The sequence below is a fragment of the Mobula birostris genome, chromosome 16, assembly GCF_030028105.1.
Source record: "Mobula birostris isolate sMobBir1 chromosome 16, sMobBir1.hap1, whole genome shotgun sequence".
Lineage (NCBI taxonomy): Eukaryota > Metazoa > Chordata > Chondrichthyes > Myliobatiformes > Myliobatidae > Mobula > Mobula birostris.
The window spans coordinates 12,013,734-12,033,969 of NC_092385.1; the positions used below are offsets into that span (position 1 = coordinate 12,013,734).

Consider the following 20,236-nt stretch of genomic DNA (forward strand, 5'->3'; position numbering starts at 1 on the left):
CTGAATAGAGGGAAGTTCGCATCTGCAGATGCGCTGGGCTGTCCGCACCACTCTCTGCAGAGTCCTGTGATTGAGGGAAGTACTGTTCCCATACCAGGCAGTGATGCAGCCAGTCAGGATGGTCTCAATTGTGCCCTTGTGAAAATTTCTTAGGATCTGGGGACCCATACTCAACCGTCTGAGGTGAAAGAGGCGCTGATATGCTTTTTTCATCACACAGCTTGTATGCGCAGACCACTTGTAATCCTTGGTGATGTGCATGCCGAGGAATTTAAATCTGTTCGCCTTCTCAACCCAATAGGAGTTAGCCTATCTCCATTCCTCCTGAAGTCCATAACCAGCTTCTTTGTTTTTGTGACATTGACGGAGAGGTTGTCTTTTTGACACCACTGTGTCAGGGTGATGACTTCTTCTCTGTTGACTGACTTGTTATTATTTGAGATAAAGCCAATCAATGTAGTATCATCAGCAAATTTAATTAGCAGATTGGAGCTGTGAGTGGCGACACAGTCGTGGTTATACAGAGATTAAAGGAGGGGGCTTAAGATACAGCCCTGAGGGGCACCTGTGTTGAGGGTCAGAGGGGCAGAGGTGAGGAAGCCCACTCTTACCACCTGCTGGCGATCTGACAGGAAGTCCAGGATCCAGCTGCAGAAGGCAGGGTGAAGGCCGACATCCCTGCGCTTCATGTCAAGCCTGGAGGGAATTATCGTGTTGAATGCTGAGCTGTAGACCAAGAACAGCATTCTCACATAAGCATCCTTCTTCTCCAGTTGTGTAAGCTCAGTGTGTAGAACTGTGGCTAAAGCGCATCTGTCGATTTGTTACGGCAGCAGGCGAATTGTAGGGAATCCAGTGTGGGTGGTAGCATGCTGCAGATGTAATCCTTGACCAGCCTCTCAAAACATTTGCTTATTATTCAAAATTTAAGAGAAGTTTGGATACGTACATGGTTGGGAGGGGTATGGAGAGCTATGGTTCTGGGCAGGTGGATGGAATAGAGCAGTTTAAATGTTTAGGTATGGACTAGATGGGCCAAAAGGCCTGTTTTTGCGCTGTACTTTTCTATGATTGTATGACTCTATGACATTCAATGACCACTTCATTTGGTACCTAATACTGTGGCCACTGAGTGCATGTTCATGGCCTTCTGCTGCTGTGGCCCATCTGCTTCAAGGTTCAATGTGTCAGGTGTTGAGAGATGATCTTATTTGAGTTACTGTCATCTTCCTGTCAGATTGAACCTGTGTGGCCATTCTCCACTGACTCCTCTCTTTAACAAGGCATTTTTGCCCTCAGAATTGCCGCTCACTAGATGCTTTTTAAAAATTTTTATCACCATTCTCTATAATCTCTAGAGATTGCTGTGCATGAAAATCCCAGGGGATCAGCAGTTTCTGAGATGCTCAAACAACCCCATCTGACCAACAATCACTTGATAGTCAGTCATTTAGAACACATTTCTTCCCCCTGCTGATGACAGCGACTGAATCTCTTGACCGTGTCTACGTGCTTTTATGCATAGAGTTGCTGCGACATGATTGGCTGTTAGATATTTGCATGGACAAGCAGGTGTACCTAATAAACTGGACACTGAGTGTACATTGACATTGAATGTACATTAAGTGACACTAGGTGGTGTGTATGATGGTGGGGTGGATTAAAGGTTGGAGGTGTTGATGAGCCTGATGGCTTGGGGGAAGAAACTGTTTTTGAGTCTAGTGGTCCTGGCATAGATGCTCTTTGAGAATAGACAGGTCGAATCCTTCATGATATTGCTGGCCTGTCTCCAGAACCTTGCAATCATGAGCTTGAAAACTGCTAGGTATAATCACTGCAACAGATTTTGGAGCTAAAAATCTGGGAAAATATCATTTCTTAAGAATAATAGAGAAAGAGCCACTAAGCAGAAAAAATGAAAATGCTAAATTGTAGAACGATAGAAATTTACAATACACACAAAATGCTGGGGGAGCTCAGACGGTCAAATAGCAACAACCATGCACTCAACAATCTTGTACTCAACACCATAAGGCTGTGGAGTTAACTGTAGACTTCAAGAAGGAGAAATCAGAAGAACACACACCAATTGTTATCGAGGGATCAGCAGTGGAAAAGGTAAGCGGCTTCAACTTCCTGGGTGTCAACATCTCTGAAGATCTATTTTGAGCCCAACGTATTGATGCCATTATGAAAAAGTCACACCAGCGGCTACATTTAATTGGGAATTTGAGGAGACTTGGTATGACACAAAAGGACTCCAGCAAATTTCTATAGAAATACCATTGAGAGCATTCTGACTGATTGCATTATCTTCTGGTACGGCAGCTCCAATGCACAAGATCAGAAAGGGCTGTATTGGGTTGTTGATTCAAGCAGTCCCATCATGGTCACTAACCTCCACACCATCGGGAATTCGGAGATATTGCAGTTTTTTTTAGATTATGAAGACACGCAGTCCTCTTTTATTGTCATTTAGTAATGCATGCATTAAGAAATGATACAATATTTCCTCCGGTGTGATATCACAAAACACAGGACAGACCAAGACTGAAAAAAACTAACAAAACCACATAATTATAACGTATAGTTACAACAGTGCAACAATACCATAACTTGATGAAGAAGTCCATGAGCACAGTAACTTTGATATAATGCTTGTGTATCACATTCAAGATTCAAAGTGACTTTATTATCACAGTACACACATGCCACCATATACAACCCTTAAATTCATTTTCTTGTGGGTGTACTCAATAAATCAAATAACCATAATACAATCAATGAAATACTGCACCCAATAAGGCAGTCAAAGTGTAAATGACAACGAACTGTGCAAATACAAAAAGAAAGAAAAAAGAAATAATAATAATAAAGCCATCAGATATAAAAATCAGGATAAACAAGCATGAACAACAACCATCTGGAATAACATTACAGGATAAAGAAGCAAGAAAAATTACTGTCTGGATATAATATTACAAGATAAACAAGTACAACTTACTTAATAGATATAGACATTCCAAGCACACAAGACATACAGAGATCAATATGTAAAAGATTGTAAATACATATGCTGAATTAAAAGAGGAAATTGAAAGGCCACAGAACATGAACAGGGTATATATTGTCCCAATAGTTGTATCTACAACTGGCATCATCCCAAGATCACTACACAATAGCATTAAACAATTAGGCCTATACAGAAATATTTATGTAAATCTCCAGAAAGCCACAATACTGAGGCATTGATCGTGTGGATAGTCAGAGGCTTTTTTCCCAGGGCTGAAATGGTTGCCACAAGAGGACACAAGTTTAAGGTGCTGGGAAGCAGGTACAGAAGAGATGTCAGGGGTAAGTTTTTTCACTCAGAGAGTGGTGAGTGGACTGCTGGCAACGGTGGTGGAGGCGGATATGATAGGGTCTTTTAAGAGACTCTTGTATAGGTACATGGAGCTTAGAAAAATAGAGGGTTATGGGTAAGCCTAGTAATTTCTAAGGTAGGGACATGGTCGGCACAACTTTGTGGGCCGAAGGGCCTGTATTGTGTGTTACGTACCCCGTAACTGGGTTGCTAAACCAGCAGAAATGGATCACTCAGTTGGAGTCTGGATTACTAGAACTAAGAAAGTTTTATTAAAGAAACAAGCAACACAGTACTCTAATCAAAAGGATAATAAATGCAACAGTTCAGCAATGATAAACACACATGTACACAGAATTAGGATAACAGGATCAATCAAGCTCTATCGTCGTCTAGGGGTAAATGACCAGTTTCAAAGTGACACAAAGTTCAGTTCAATTGAGTTCAGTTCAGCTCACAGTAATCACTGCCGTGGGAGATGGACAGTGGGGGAAAGGAGAGAGAGAGCAAAAACGAATGAATATTCAAACGGCTTCCACACAGACCTTCGATATTCTTCGCAGTCAGCTTTCGGGCGAGCCCTTTGTGATGTCTTCTGAGGTCACCGACCGTGACCCCTCCGTTTCCAGATACGATCGTTTCTCTGCGGTGAACCTGGCACCCAGGCAAGGGCGGACACACACCAGGTTCCCGCCGATCGTACCTTTCCACCCTGTGCGTCTATGGCTTGGTCCTGCGTCCAGCCCTCCAAAACTTCCCACCGACTTGTGGGAGGCGCACCGCTTCCAGGGTCTTGTTACCTCGTGGTGTCGTGTGTGTCTTGCCTTAGCGAACCTGTCCCTTTTTATCCCCCTGCTGGGGTATCGCCTGTCCATCAATTCAAACAGTTCAGGGTTCAAAGGGGGAGCCGATCTTGACAGCTCTCCTTCCGTTACTCTCTTCCGTCCCTTCATCTCCAAATGCTGCTCCATTATCTTCCTTATCTCTCTTTCTACTGAAGACAGGTGGCAGACCAACTGCTGATCCCACTGGTGCCAGCACAGGACAGCTAACATCTTAATCCATGTGTACTCTCCTAACATGTGCTGTAGGTTTTCTATGTTTCTATGTTTCTAAACAGCACTAGAATAGTCTGAAAGTTCCAAGCAATTGAGAAATGAATGTGTTTGGCTATGCCATTACCTCCAGTTTTACCAGCTTGCCGGAGAAAAAATAAAATTACAACAATAATAATATACATTAGTATAAATATGAGTCTGATCCAGTTTTAGAGTCTGATCCAGTTTTAGGGTCAGAGTCCGACAAATTATGTTACGACTGATCCATTATTACAGATAGGACAATCCATAATAACCATCCAGATATAATATTACAGGATAAACAAGCAAGAACAACTTATTTAATAGATTTTGCCACTCCAAACACACGTAACTAAATACTAAACAAACACACATAACTGAACACCACAAGAAGAGTCTGAAATTTCTTAGTCATTGAGAAATGAGTGTGCTTGGCTATACCTGTACCTCGGGTTTTACCAGTTTGAGCTGAGTAAAAATTTAAAAAATTGTTAATAGGCAATAAATATTGAGAACATGAGATGAAGAGCTCTTGAAAGTGAGTACATAGGATGTGGGAACAGTTCAGTGATGGGGAAAGGGACGTTGAGTGAAGTTATCCCCTCTAGTTCAAGAGCATGATGGTTGAGGGGTAATAACTGTTCCTGAGCCTGGTGGTGTGAGTTCTGAAGCTCCTGTACCAGTGAGCAGAGAACATGACCTGGCTGGTAGCAGTCCCTGACGACAGATGCTACTTTCCTGTGACAATACTCTGTGTAAATGTGCTCAGTAGTGGGGAGGGTTTTACCTGTGATGGACTGGACCACATCCCCTAGTTACTGTAGGATTTTCCGTTCAAGGGTATTGGTGTTTCCTTACCAGGCTGTGGTGCATCAGTCAATATACTCTCCACCATACATCTATTAGATTAGATTATTAGATTAGATTATGAGGACACACAGTTCTCTTTTATTGTCATTTAGTAATGCATGCATTAAGAAATGATACAATATTCCTCCGGTGTGATATCACAGAAACACAGGACAGACCAAGACTGAGAAACTAACAAAAACCACATAATTATAACATATAGTTACAACAAAGCAACAATACCATAACTTGATGAAGAACAGGCCATGGCACAGTAAAAAAGTTCAAAGTCTCTCAAAAGTCCCACATCTCATGCAGACGGGAGAAGAAAGAAAACTCTCCCTGCCATGCCCGACCACAGTCCGACTCTGAGTCGTCTGAAAACTTCGAGCCTCCGATCAGCCCTCCGACACCGAGTACCGAGCACTATCTCTGCCGAACACTTTGACCTCAGCCTCGGTCGCCAGCAGCAGGCAAGGCCGGGGATTTTGGGGCCTTCCCTCCGGAGATTCTCGATCGCACAGTAGCAGCGGCAGCGAACCGGGCATTTCAGAAATTTCTCCAGATGTTCCTCTGCTTCTCACGTCTGTCTCCATCAAATCAGAATTGTGCATGGCATCCTACTTACAAGTACGATATCATTTCACCGGAGAGCTGCGCGCACTGCGTCGCGCCGCCATCTTCTCCTCCCGTCTTTATAGAAGTTTGTCAAAGTTTTAGATATCATGCCACATCTTCATGAACTTCTAAGAAAGTAGAGACACTGTCATGCTTCCTGTATGATTGTACCTACATGCTGGGCCCAGGACAGGTCCTCTGAAATGATAAACACTGAGGAATTTAAAGTCACTAACCCCTGATCCCCTAACGAGGACTGGCTCATGGACCTCTGGTTTCCTCCTCCTGAAGTCAATAGTCAGCACCTTGGTCTTGCTGATAATGAGTAAGAGGTTGCTGTTATGGCACCACTCAGCCAGATTTTCAATCTTGCTTCCATATGCTGATTTGACACCACCTTTGATTTGGTCTACAACAGTGGAGTTGTCAGCAAACTTAAATATGACATGGGAGCTGTACTTAGCCACACAATCACAAGTGGACTGTGAGTAGAGCCAAGGGTTAAGCACACAGCCTTGTGGTGCACCTGAGATTGTTGAGGAGGTGTTGTTGCCAATTTGAACTGACTAGAGTCTGCAGCTGAGGAAACTGAAGATCCAATTGCACAAGGAGGTATTAAGGCCAAGGTCTTTAAGCTTATTGATTAGTTTTGAGGGGATGATAGTATGGAATGCTGAGCTGTAGTCAATTTCCCCAAGGGTCAATAAAGTATGACTATAAATATGATTATGCCTATGTAGTCAATGCAGACAATGATCTGACAACTGAGTCTATCCTGGCTACAGATGGTATTCCCATCAACTACAGAAGCCAGTGCATTGTAGGACAGGACCAAACTTGACAAAACATTAAATTGGCTTTCCACAGGATTTCAAGTACCTGGGTGAGCAAGGAATGATTTCTGCAAACTAATTTCTCCCATATGAATTACTTGCTGATGTAGACAACTTTGCAAATATCAACGCTATTTATCCAGTTCTAAATTTCAGTCAATTTAACAAGATGGAAGCAGACAATGGGAAAATTAGCTTCGCGCTCAAAGAATAAATAAGTATTATAAACTCTATAGAGATTAACTGCAAATTAACTCCAAAGTGCTTGTGTGTTTTGAGATTGTTAAACAACGTTGTGGCACAGTAGTGTAGCGCAGTGGTCAGCGTAATGTTGACAATGTCAGTAACCTGGGTTCAATTCTGCAGCTCTCTGTAAAGAATTTGTACATTCTTCCCATGACCACAGGAGGGTCCTCCATCTGGGTGGAGCAGCAACGCTTTATATTCTGTCTGGGTAACCTCCAACCTGATGGCATAAATATCAATTTTCCCTTCCAGTAAAAAAAATTTTCCCTTCCCCTCCTCTCTTCTTCCATTCCCTACTCTGGCCTCTTACCTCTTCACACCTGCCTATCATCTCTTCCTGGATCCTCGCCTCTTTCACTTTCTCCTATCAGATTCCTTCTTCTCCAGCCCTTTACCTTTCCAACCCACCTGGCTTCACCTATCACCTTCTAACTCTTCATCTTCTCCTTCACTCACCTTTTTATTCCGGCATCTTCCCTTTTCCTTTTCAGTCCTGAAGAAGGGCCTCACCCTGAAATATCAACTGTTTATTCATAGATGCTGCCTGACCTGCTGAGTTCCTCCAGCATTTTGTGTGTGTTGCTTTGGATTTCCAGCATCTGCAGAATCCCTTGTTTTTAAATTATGTTATTTTTTGCATTTGCAGTCACATCTTGTATGAGGATTGATTACAGTCTCTTTTTATGTGGGGAATTAATCTTAATAGGTACTTTCCAAATATACAAAATGCTATTTTTGTTGTAAAGTTGTATATTCGTAATACAATCGGTGTTTGAGGTGACATAGTATGTTATTATGTTATTGAAATGTCTCAAAGCGCTTTCAATTTTCCCCCCCACGTACTCTAAGTAATCTCCTGCATTATAGTGACAGACTTCGTCTTAAGAAATCACATGGGATCGAGGATGACTTGCTCCAATTACAGTTTTGTAGGTTCTGATTAGATTAATGAGAACCAGTGTGGGAACCACACAGTGGTACCCTCCCATTGGGATAGACGGGTGGGTAAATTACGAGATGGTGCACATCTTCTGTTGTGCATTAGGTCTTCTGTGTGGTCCTGATGCATAGGCTTCAGGCTCTTAATGCCATCTTCAATACTCCGCCAGCCAGTACAATCTGCAATACTCACGTCTACCCGCCAATGTGGATATACCCCACAAAGCACAACAAATTCATTTCAGCCAACTATCACACACACATTCTATTCACAATCATCAGCAAGATGACAGAGGGTGTCGTTCCTGAAATATCTCCTCATTTCCCCTTCTCTCCTTCCATTCCCCTCTCACCTCTTCTCTTCTCCTTGCCTGCCTATCACCTCCTTCTGGTGCCCCTCCTCCTCATCTTTCTCTCCTGGTCCACACTCTTCTCCTATTAGATTCCTTCTTCTTTAGCCCTTTGCCTTTTCCACCTATCACCTGTCAACTTATAACTTCATCCCCTTCCCCACCCACCTATCACTTGGCTTCACATATCACCTTCGACCTTGTACTCCTTCCCCTCTCCCTCCACCTTCTTAGTTTGGCTTCTTCCCTCTTTTTTCTAGTCTTGATGAAGAATCTTAACCCAAAATGCCAACTCTTTATTCCTTTCAATGGTTCTTACCTGATCTGCTGAGTTCCTCTCGCATCTAGAATCCAGCATCTGCAGAATCTCTTGAGTTTATGTATAGCACCAGAACTTATCACAGCCTGAGTCAAAACAATGACTCTCTGCAGTGTCGGTGACCCAGGTTCAATTCTCACTGTTGTCTATAAGGAGTTTGTACATTTTCCCTGTGAACATATGGGTTTCCTCCACGTGCTCTGGTTTCCACCAATATTCCAAAGACGTACAAGTCAGTAAGTTGTGGGTATGCTATATTGGCACTGGAAGCATAGTGTTATTTGCGGGCTGCCCCCAGCACATTTCAATCTGTGCTGGTCACTGACACAAACAATACATCTAATTGAAATTTTGATGTTTTGATGTACAGGTGACAAATAAAGCTTATCTCTATTCCCAGCTCTAAATGAAGACAGAAGCAAGACTTCTGGTTTGTCACTCCACAGATGCTTCCTGGCCTGTTGAGTATTTCCAGCATTCTCTGCTTTTGTTTCAGACTTTCAGCATCTGCAGGATTTTATTTTCCTCTTTGACATACTGACTGTGTTGTATTGTTCATACATCAAGGTGAAATAAGAGCAGATGGAACAATAAATGTCAAGGACTCAGAGGCATGACAAGACTGAGGGGGAGCACAAACTTATCTGCGAGCACATTTAAACAAACCCACACTGCCACACACATATCCAGAGGGCGGATGCTCTATACATACCAACGGACAAGTATGATCTCCCTTCATGCTTAGACCAGAACGATAAGATATAAGAGAAGAATTAGGTCATTGAGTCTGCTTTGCCATTTGGGTGTGGCTGACTTATTATCCCTCTCAATCCCATTCTCCCCCTTGATACCCTTGCTAATCAAGAACTTATCAACCCTCACTTTAAATATACCCAATGCTTATGAAATAACTTGCCACTGGCCTGACTTGATATGCAGTGTCACAGCACTCTGCACTCTTGGTGAAAAGGATGAAGGGAGAGAAGACTGTTGAAGGGGAGGAATGCCAAGTTCTACAGAGTGCCTAGAGAAACCTTGGGGATTGTATGTAAAGGGCAATCGGCAAACTGTGAACTAACACAGGCAGCTGACATAGAGCTGTTGGCATTCATCAAGTGGGTGCAAAGAGCAGCTTGGTTTAAACAAAGGTTGCAGTAACACTCGAAGAACCGAGGAGCTCTCATCAGAAGTGAAAATCTGGAGGTGTGTTCACTTCCTATGATTTATATGCTCGCTTTCTCCATGGATTGTGGATTGTCACCTTGTTGTGCTGGAGAGGCTTGTGAGTGAGCTGGAGAGGTAGCTGTGGCTGTATTAGTATTACACTAACAGTAATGTTACCATGCTGCCCTGTATATTTCATTTCACTGTCTTTTTTCAAACACAATACCATATTTTCCATGAAGTTTAAAGGGATGTCCAGGCTGGGTTCAAAGTTCAAAGTAAATTTGATTAACAGAGTATATATATGCCACCATATAGAACCCTGAGATTCATTTACTTGTGGGCTTTCTCTGCAAGTTTATAGAATAGTAACTATAACAAGATCAATAAAAGATCAACCAGAGTGCAGACAATAAACTGTGCAAATTCAAATATAAGTAAATAGCAATCAACAACACGAACGTGAGATAATGAGATAAAGAGTCCTTAAAGTGAGATCATTGGTTGTGGGAACATCTGAATGATAGAGCAAGTGAGTGTAGTTATCCCCTTTTGCTCAAGAGCCTGATGGTTGAGAGGTAGTAACTGTACTTGAACCTGGTGGTATGAATCCTGAGGTTGGTACCTTCTACCCGATGGCAGCAGCGAGAAGAGAGCATGAGCTGAGTTGGGGGCGGTGGGGGCCGGTATCTTTGATGATGGATGCTGCTTTTCTGCGACAGCATTTCATGTAGATGTGCTCTATGGTTGGAGGAGGTAAATATTAAATTCCCCATGTTATATGTTTACCTGAATAGACTCAAGACTGTGGATTAACTCTCAAATTGAGCGATACCACTGAAGTTTTTTTTACTGTAGACTTGGGTTTCAAGTTCAAGGCCTTTTCAGTGATTGAAATCCTAAGCTCTAGGCTGATACTCCAGTACACTGCTATGTTTTCCGAAGATCATCACCCTTTCATGGTGGAGAGGTTTGTGAGCCGCAGAGAACCTGAGAGTGGTGTTGTCTGGAGCTCAGCTCCTGCGAGGGACACCCATGGCGGTAAGGTGAAGGCGGCGGTACCGGACAAAGAGTGACCCAAGCAAGACCTCACCGGTGGAGCTGGAGGACGATGATGACACATTACAGTGACAGTGAAGGCAGGGGAAGGCTGCAGCAGTGAATTGTCCCCAGATGTCTTGTACTCCACGCCACTGGACCCTGACCCCGGTCTGTCAAGGACTGTAAGGTAGCTTCTCCTTGCATCAGCCTCCCTACACTAAACAAAGTCATGCACAGGCATTCTCCATTAATGGAATAATAGACATGCCCTAAGGACAGGAGTTCTGAAACTGGGGTCCATGGACCCCTTGTTTAATGGTATTGGTCCCTGGTATAAAAAAGTTTGGGAACCCTTGCCTTGGGAGAACATCATACTTGACCCAAGTGATCCCACTACTAATATGATTTATTGATGTGGAAGTAACAAGTTTTTTGCAACGTATTTCTTAAGAATGCTCTGTAACCACTTTTGGCAACTGAGAATTCTCTGTGGATATGAAGATTAAACTATTTATTTCTAATGCTTTCATTCAGATATGAAACATAAAACATAGAACAGCGCAGCTCCAAGAACAGGCCCTACATCCACGACATCTGGCAAACACATAGCTGAATTACATTAATTCTCTTCAACTTGTACATAGGATTATAAGATCATAAGATATAGGATTATAATTATGCCATTCAGCCCATCGAGTGTTCACTCTGCCATTCCATCATGGCTGGTTTATCTTCCCTCTCATAACCTTGGACGCCCTTACCAATTAAGAACCTATCAACCTCCATTTTAAATATACCCAAAAATACGACATCTACAGACATCTGTGGTAATGAATTCCACAGATTCACCACCGTATGGCTAAAGAAATGCCTTCTCATTTCCATTCGAAAGGGAAGTCCTTCTCTTTTGGAAGCTGTTCCCTCTGGTCCTAAACTCCCTCACTATAGCAAACATCCTCTCCAGGATCATTCTATCTGGACCTTTCAATATTCAATAGTTTTAATGAGATCCACCCCTCATTCTTCTGAACTCCATTCACCACAGACCCAGAGTCATCAGATGGTCCTCATATGTCAACCTTTCCATTCTTGGGATCATTCTCGTGAACCTTCTCTGTACATGAACCATATCCCTCCATTCCCTTCATATCATGTGTCTCATGAACACTCTTAAGTACCATTATCATAATTGCTTTCATCAATTACCCTGGCAGCCCATTCTAGACACCTATCACTCTCTGTGTAAAAAATCTACCCTGCACATCTCCCTTAAATTTCCCCCCTCTTACCTCAAAAGCATGCCCTCCAATACGTCACAGGTTTCAATGTCACCCTCAGTTGCAGCCTGTGGAAACAAAGTTCTGCAGTTACTTCCCACATCCATTTCTATGGCTAGATGGAGACTTCTCCACTGGAAGTTAACAAGCCTTCCTGTGGGCAGCTCGGAAACTCTAAACAATCCAATGGTCTAAGGTAGGCCTAAGTGTAAGGGGTTTCTTCTTTTATGTTATTGCGTAGGCTAATTAAAATGGCTTCTTTGTTATGTTATGATTGAAATGGCTTCTTTATTATGTTAACTGCTGAGGAAGTCCTCCCGCTAGCAGTTTGTTTGGATTATGTTACTGTATGAGGATGAACGAACCAATTGGGACAGATGTTATTCTTTCTAGTGTGTCTGTAAGTTATTGTGATGTGCAGGTTTTTGGGCAGAAGGTGCGAGAGAGAGAGAGGAGGATGGACAAGGTGCTGTGAGTCGGCTACCGGGGTTGGAACCTGAACAGGAGTCCGAGGTCCAGGGTGTTCGGTGAGAAGAGGAAACGGAGACGGACTTGTGTGGAGCGTCTGGTCGACCACCGTTGTTGGTCCCAGGTGGCAGGCCAAGGTGGTCCGAGGGGATCGCAAAGTGAAGAAGGAGAGTCCTGAGCTCCAACTGTTTGTGCACGAAGAGACTGAATTTTGATAAGTGTGGCACTTTTTATTTTCCTTTTATATTTTATTCTCTATTAATTATATAGTTCCAGTAATATGTATAAACTGTAATTCATTTAATCATATCTGGTGTATTGTCTGCTATTTGAGCAGGGTGGGGTACATCACACAGCATCCACACAAACTATTACCCAGTTTGGCGGGGCTGAGGGCTGTTTCCCTAGACGACAGCGAGCCGAGCGACCCTGAGGCTGGCCGGGGGGGCTACATAAGGTATTGACCAGTTTGAGTTCTGAGGGATGGCAAAGGGATTCCTCTGCAAAAAAACAAGCTACTGGGGAAACTCAAAAGGTGAGTTCCTATGATGGGGTAGTCCAAGACCAGAGCACATCGTCTCAGAATAGAGGGGTGTGCTTTTAGAACAGAGATAAGGAGGAATTTTTTTAGCCAGAGAGTGGTGAATCTGTGGAATTTGTTTCCACAGGTGGCTGTGGAGGCCAAGCCGTTGGGTATACTTAAGGCAGAGATTGATAGATTCTTGATTAGTTAGGGCATGACGGGATGCGTGGAGAAGGCAGGAGATTGGGGCTGAGAGGGAAAGTGGATCAGCCATGATGAAATGGTGGAGCAGACTCGATGGGCCAATTGGCCTAATTCTGTTCCTATACCTTATGGTCTTATGGGCAGCTGTGGAGGGAAATGTACAGTCAATGTTTTGGATTGATACTCCTCACCTAGACTGAAATTTTTATTTTTGTGCTATCTTCAATGTTTAAGGGCCAGTAAAATCAAAGTTCAAAGTTCAAGAAGTTCAAAATAAAGCTATTACCAAAGATTGTAAATGTCACCTGATAAGACCATAAGACATAGGAGCAGAATTAGTCCATTAGTCTGCTTTGCCATTCCATCAAGGCTGACTTATTATCCCCCTCAAACCTACCGTGAGATCTATTTTTTGCAAGCATTTACAGGAAAATAAAGGAATACAATACAATTTATGGAAAACAAAAGATTGACAACCAATATTCAAGAAAGGACAAATTGTGCAAAGGCATAAAAACAATGTAAATTAATAATACTGAGAACATGAGCTGTAAGTTGCGTGAAAGTCAGTCTGTAGGTTGTAAACAACAGGAATTCTGCAGATGCTGGAAATTCAAGCAACACACATCAAAGTTGCTGGTGAACGCAGCAGGCCAGGCAGCATCTGTAGGAAGAGGTGCAGTCGACGTTTCAGGCTGAGACCCTTCATCAGGACTAACTGAAGGAAGAGCTAGTAAGAGATTTGAAAGTGGGAAGGGGAGGGGGAGGGAGAGATCCAAAATGATAGGAGAAGACAGGAGGGGAAGGGATGGAGCCAAGAGCTGGACAGGTGATTGGCAAAAGGGATATGAGAGGACGAAGGGTCTTGGCCTGAAACGTCGACTGCACCTCTTCCTACAGATGCTGCCTGGCCTGCTGCGTTCACCAGCAACTTTGATGTGTGTTGACTGTAGGTTGTAAAGTCAGTTCAATCTTAAGGGAAGTGAAGCTGATCTGTTGCCAACATGGTAAGGATCTATTTTACACTAATTCGCTTTTATTCTTCTCATATCCCCATCAGCATCCTCTCTCCCCGGATTGTACTGCTCACCTGTACTCCCCAGGCAGTTTACAGTGGCCAGTTAAGTTGTTCCTCCAAGAGGACCACAATCTTGCTGTGGCTTGGAGGCTTGCGTGCCTCAATGACTCGGAGAGCTATGCTAGCTGGAGTCAGGGCTTTATGCTTTGGTTCCCGGTAGGGTCACCCATGCCAAACAGGTCAAAGGGTAGAGGCCAGACTAAGACCGGTGGTCCACCAGTCCTCCAAGTTTGGGGGTGGTAGCTCAGGGCGCAAAACCTTGACTGGTTAAACAAAACTGTTACAGAAATAGCAATGAAGAATCCTTTTGCATCTGGGTGTGATGGTATTTCTGGGTCCCCACCTGGGTCTTGAATGACGGACTGTAGTGAAATCCGAAAGGAAGCCACGGACACGATGGTGGAAGCCCTGAACACCACCAGAGATGGAGGACGGTTACTGCTGACCTAAACATAAGCGGCAAAATGGGCAGTTAACCTACATATCTGGATGTGGGAGCACTTGAAAGAAAGCCATGCAGTTACTGTGAGAACGTGTAAAGTCTTTGCAAAGAGCACCCAAGGTCAGGATTGCTCCTGGGTCTCTGCAGGTTGAGGCATTGCTCTATAGTTGTGCACTGTGCTTCTCATGAGGTCCTGTACCACAGCAATGGCATTCTCTTAATTTCTGCATTGCCAAAGAGTAGGTATCTGAAATTTACTAAGTCCACAGCACCAACTACAGCTGTTACTGGGTATGACAGCCACATTCTCTCTCTCTCTCTCTCTCTCTTGCTGGCTCTCACTCCTTTTCCACATGCTCAACATTCTGCTTTAGTCTTGGTTGTAAACAATGTTCTTATCCACCCAGCAAGGCTCTTTCAATTATCTCCATCCCGACTTGCCAAGGTATCCGATGCCAAGCTGTAGGGAGTCCACAGAATTACTGGGACTCAGCCCAGCTCCGTATGACAGCAAAGTTAAAGCTGGGCCCATTGAGAAACCTTTGCTTTGCAAACAGACCCCATTGGAACAAAAGGCCATGCTAATGGGCAGTATCTAGCTTTTTTTTCCATTAACATGCCACAGCTGAGGAAAGAGCAAAAGACAAAGGAAACCAGAGCCAGTTAACTCCTTCACCACACAATGTGCTTCCCTGGTTATAATCTTGGCTCCAGGCTTGGTAATAACAGGGTCAGTTGCCTCTCAAAGTTGGCAGCATGACAGACCAAAGGGCCATTGGCATCAGCCCACCACTGGGTACAGGAAGATTAAAGATCAGTTTTATTTGTCACATGTACATCAACACTAAAGGCTGATCTATACCTGTGCATACTAGCTTACGCTGTAGCCTACGCAAGTGGCTACGCCATTGTGAGGACTTATACCTGTGCGTTGGTGTATCTGTGTCACTCTGCAATTCACCGCCAAAACACTAGTTGGCGGTGGGGTTTCTATGCCACTGTGTTGAGTTTCTTCGTGTTGAGTTTCAACACGAAGAAACTCAAACTTCAAACAATGACGACTGAAACTGAAGGAGGGTGAATTTTCTGTGCTTGACCGGCCACTGAGAGACATTCACAAGGAAATGCACTTCAGATAGTTTCAGATGTCGGCAGGTAGATTTAACGATTTCATTCATCGTCTCCAACCATTTATTTTGCATCAGTGTACGCACAGTATACTCAAAGACTGGCAATCACCATTCGAGTTTTAGCTTCAGGTGGAAGCCAATAGGCTGTAGCAGCTAGCTACAAACTGGCGTCAAGCACAGGGTCCTCCACAAGTTTGGAGGTCTGTAAAGCTTCATGGAAATCATTGCAGCCAGAGTTCCTTCCCTGCCCTTCAGTCGCCCAATGGGAAGCTATTGCAGCGTAGGAGGAGATGCGATGCTACCAAGTGGACCAATCACAGTTGTTCAGTCTGCGTCGCCGCGACACGTAGTTACATTTTGGGAGAGGTGCGTGTTCGGTTACGGTGTAGGGTTGGCGTAGAGTACAGCGCAGGGTACGCAGCTACGCTCTGCCTGCGGTATACATTTGACGCGCAAGTATAAATTAGCCTTTACAGTGAAATGTGGAGGAAACCAGAGGGCCTGGAGAAAACCCCTGAGGCCATGGAAGAACATAACAACTCCATACAGATGGCAATGGGAATTGAACCCCACTCTCTAACGCAGTAAACTGTTATGCCAGCCACTATGTTACCATGCAATTTCTGCAAAACTATTATCAACAGATGTTGCATAACTATTATTAATGGGAAAACAGCAAGTATTAAAATGTTTATCTTACATTGATTTGAGGTGGTGTACATTTAACTAAGAAATAGGAGTTGCCATTCCCTCTGTCACTTCGTGAGTTTTTGACTGTTCTTTTCCCTCAGCTCCACTTTCCTGAACCAAAGCCATGATTTATGATTCCCTTAATATCTAAAAATGTACTTTTTTAATGTGCAGAGCAAAGTGTTTTGCACAGGTAGTGGTGGTGCTTGGACTGCGCTGTCTGGGATGGCGGTGGTGGGAAATTCAATAGAGGTGTTTAAGAGGCTGATTAGCAGGAGGCAAAGACTAGGAACAAAGGAAGCCTTTTCAGGTTGGCTGCCAGTGACTAGTGATGTTCCACAGGGGTCTGTTTTGGGACCAATTCTTTTTACATTATATGTCAATGATTTGGATGATGGAATTAATGGCTTTGTGGATGACAGGAGGGGCATGTAGCTTTGAGGAATCAGGGAGGCTACACAATGACTTAGACAGATTAAGAGAATGGCCAAAGAAGTAGCAGATGGAACACAGTGTTGGGATGTGTATGATCATGCACTTTGGTAGAAGAAATAAAAGTGACTGTTTTCTAAATGGAGAGAAAATTCGAAGATCTGATGTGCAAATGGATTTGGTCCTTGTTGCGGGCATCACTGAATCATTGGTGAAAGAGCTGGGAGCTTAGCGTCCAAGCTTACATATTGCATTGAAAGGTTCTTAAATAGACAGTAAACTGAAGGGATATGCAGGGAATGAAGGGATGTGAATGGATATGAACTTGTGTAGTTCAAGTTAAAGTAAATTGTCATCTGCCTGTACAAATACTCAACCAAATGAAACAACATTCCTATATATACTGGATAGACATAAGGGACGAGTTTAATAGGCTTTTAATTGTTTGTTTATTTAGTTCAGCTCAACACTGAAGGGACCATTTCCTCTGCTGTACTGTTCTCTGTTCTATTACAGCGTAGGTAAGCATAACCCTTCACTGTATCAGCGATCCAGGTTCAATTCCCGCCGCTGCCCGTAGGAAGTTTGTACGTTCTCCCTGCGATTGTGTGGGTTTCTTCTGGGTGCTCCAGTTTCCTCCCACAGTCCGAAGATGTGCTGCTTGGTAAGGGTAATTGGTCATTGTAAGTTGTCTCATGACTAGGCGAGGATTAAATCAGGGACTTGCTGGGCAGCACAGCTCCAAGGGCCTGTTCTGTGCCTCATCTCCATAAATAAATAAATTACAATGTTACATTCTTCCCCAGAAGTGATTCCCTCAGGGTAAATAAATGCCTTCTTTAATTCTGTAATGTATTTGCTGGAATACCAGAAAGTTCAGGAAGAGCAGTTCTTCAAAGCACTTGCAACCCAGGGTATAAGCTAGGGTTAAGTCGGGGGATTCTGGATGGTGCAGCTCAAAGGGCCAGAATGGCACTTCTGTGCTGTACTCAATAAATAAATATGCATTACAGTGTTTAAATAGGAGGCATGCAGCCATTGAACTGCCACCCTGCCTCTTGCCCACAGTTCGGTTCCTCAACCCATACTATTTTCCTCCCTCGAAATCAGAGGTAAGATTGAGATCCTTATTTGTTATCATCTCAGACATCTACATCTCACTGGCATCTTGGAGTTAGAGGTTAACCGCCAAGCTGTCTGCTTCTCAACTGGTAGGTGGTAGAGTCCTGGACACGAAGAGTCATGGAGCACAGAATCAAGCAACACACATCAAAGTTGCTGGTGAACGCAGCAGGCCAGGCAGCATCTCTAGGAAGAGGTACAGTCGACGTTTCGGGCCGAGACCTTTCGTCAGCACAGAATCAGGCCCCTTGGCCCAAATCATCTCTGCCAACCAAGTTGTACTAATTCCATTTGCTTAAATGTTAGACTCATGGGGACAGCTAAACATGGTGGGGTGGGCCAGAGTGAGTGGACGTATGAGACCAAGTTACTAAACTACCAGGAATACTTTCAATCTCAGATGGCAAGAGGAAGGTGCACAGGAGCAAAACAGATAGGGTGGTCAAGCAGTATCACTAAAAACAACCTTGCAATCCAGTCAACATCAGCAAGACCAAAGAACCGACTGTGGAAGCCAGGAGAACACACACCAGTCCTCACTGAGGGGTCAGTGGTGGAAAGGGTGAGCAGTTTCAAGTTCTTAGGCATCAACATCTCAGAAGATCCAACCTGGATCCACCACATTAATATAGTCTTGATGAAGGCAAGCCAGTGGCTATACTTCATTAGGAGTTTAAGGAGATTTGGTAAGTCACCAAACACTGTAGCTAATTTCTCCAGATGTACACGGGATGATAAGAGGCATGACTCAGCCAGCTCCATCACAGGCACAAACCACCCCACCATTATGGACATCTTCAAAAGGCAGTGTCTCAATAAGGCAACATCTCTCAGGACCTAACCTGGACCCAACATATTGATGCAGTTATAAAGAAGGCAAGACAGTGAGTATAACTCATTAGGAGTTCGAAGAGATTTGGTATGTCAACAAATACACTCAAAAACTTCTGTAGATGTACCGTGGAGAGCATTCTGACAGGCTGCATTACTGTCTGGTACTGGGGGCCTACTGCACAGGACTGAAAGAAGCTGCAGAGGCTTGTAAATTTACTTGGCTCCATATTGGGTACTAGCCTACAAAGTACCCAGGACATCTTCAAGAAGCGGTGTCTCAGAAAGGCAGCTTCCATTATTAAGGACGTCCAGCACCCAGAGCATGCCCTTTTCTCACTGATACCATCAGATACAGAAGCCTGAAGGCACACACTCAATGATTCAGGAACAGCTTCTTCCCCTCTGCCATCCGATTCCTAAATGGACATTGAACCCTTGGACACTACCTCAGTTTTTTTTAATATATATTATTTCTGTTTCTTGCACAATTTTTAATCGATTCAATATACGTATACGGTAAATGATTTATTTATTTATCAATTATTATTATTTTCTTCTTCTATGTTATGTATTGCATTGAACTGCTGCTGCTAAGTTAACAAATTTCATGACACGTGCTGGTGATAATAAACCTGATTCTGATTCTCATTCCATTATGAAGGACTCTTACCATTCAGGACATACCCTCTCTCATCACTTACCACCTGGGAGGAGGTGCAGGAGCCTGAAGATACACACCTAATGCTTTAGGAACAGCTTGTACCTTTCTCTCATCAGATTTCTGAACCCATGAACAGTACCTCATTATTTTTGTACAACTTCTCATATACATAATTTTCTTACTGTAATTTATAGTATATTTTATGTATTACACTGTACTGCTACTGCAAAGCAACACGTTTTTTGACAAATGTCAGTGAAAATAAACCTGATTCTGATTCTGAACCAACATTAGCAATTCTGCTGCAGACTTGCTGGAAAACAACACTACTTGCGTCTCAGGAGCAGATCTTGGCTTCAGTTTGTGCTTGGTAGACAGAGATCAGAGTGTGGCGCAGAGGAAACAATAAATACTCTTTTTAAAAGAGTCATTTCATTCATTTTACCTCAAATTAAATGCAGCAAATAAAGGGTCTGTGTCTGCAAGAATTTAACCTTGCAGATCACACTGATTTATTTGCACCAATTAAACCAATGTTGGTGCGCTGGAGCTGGGCAAGATGGACAGCCTGCT

General features: G+C 43.4%; 1 protein-coding gene across 1 annotated transcript in view; it reads right to left on the minus strand.

Moving 5' to 3' along the window:
* The window catches only part of sema3b (sema domain, immunoglobulin domain (Ig), short basic domain, secreted, (semaphorin) 3B), a 495,602-nt gene that overhangs the window by 470,062 nt on the left and 5,304 nt on the right, over positions 1-20,236 (minus strand). Inside the window, exon 2 of the mRNA XM_072280301.1 lies at positions 12,092-12,147. The gene's annotated coding sequence lies outside the window, so the exon portion shown is untranslated. The remainder of the gene's footprint in view (positions 1-12,091; positions 12,148-20,236) is intronic.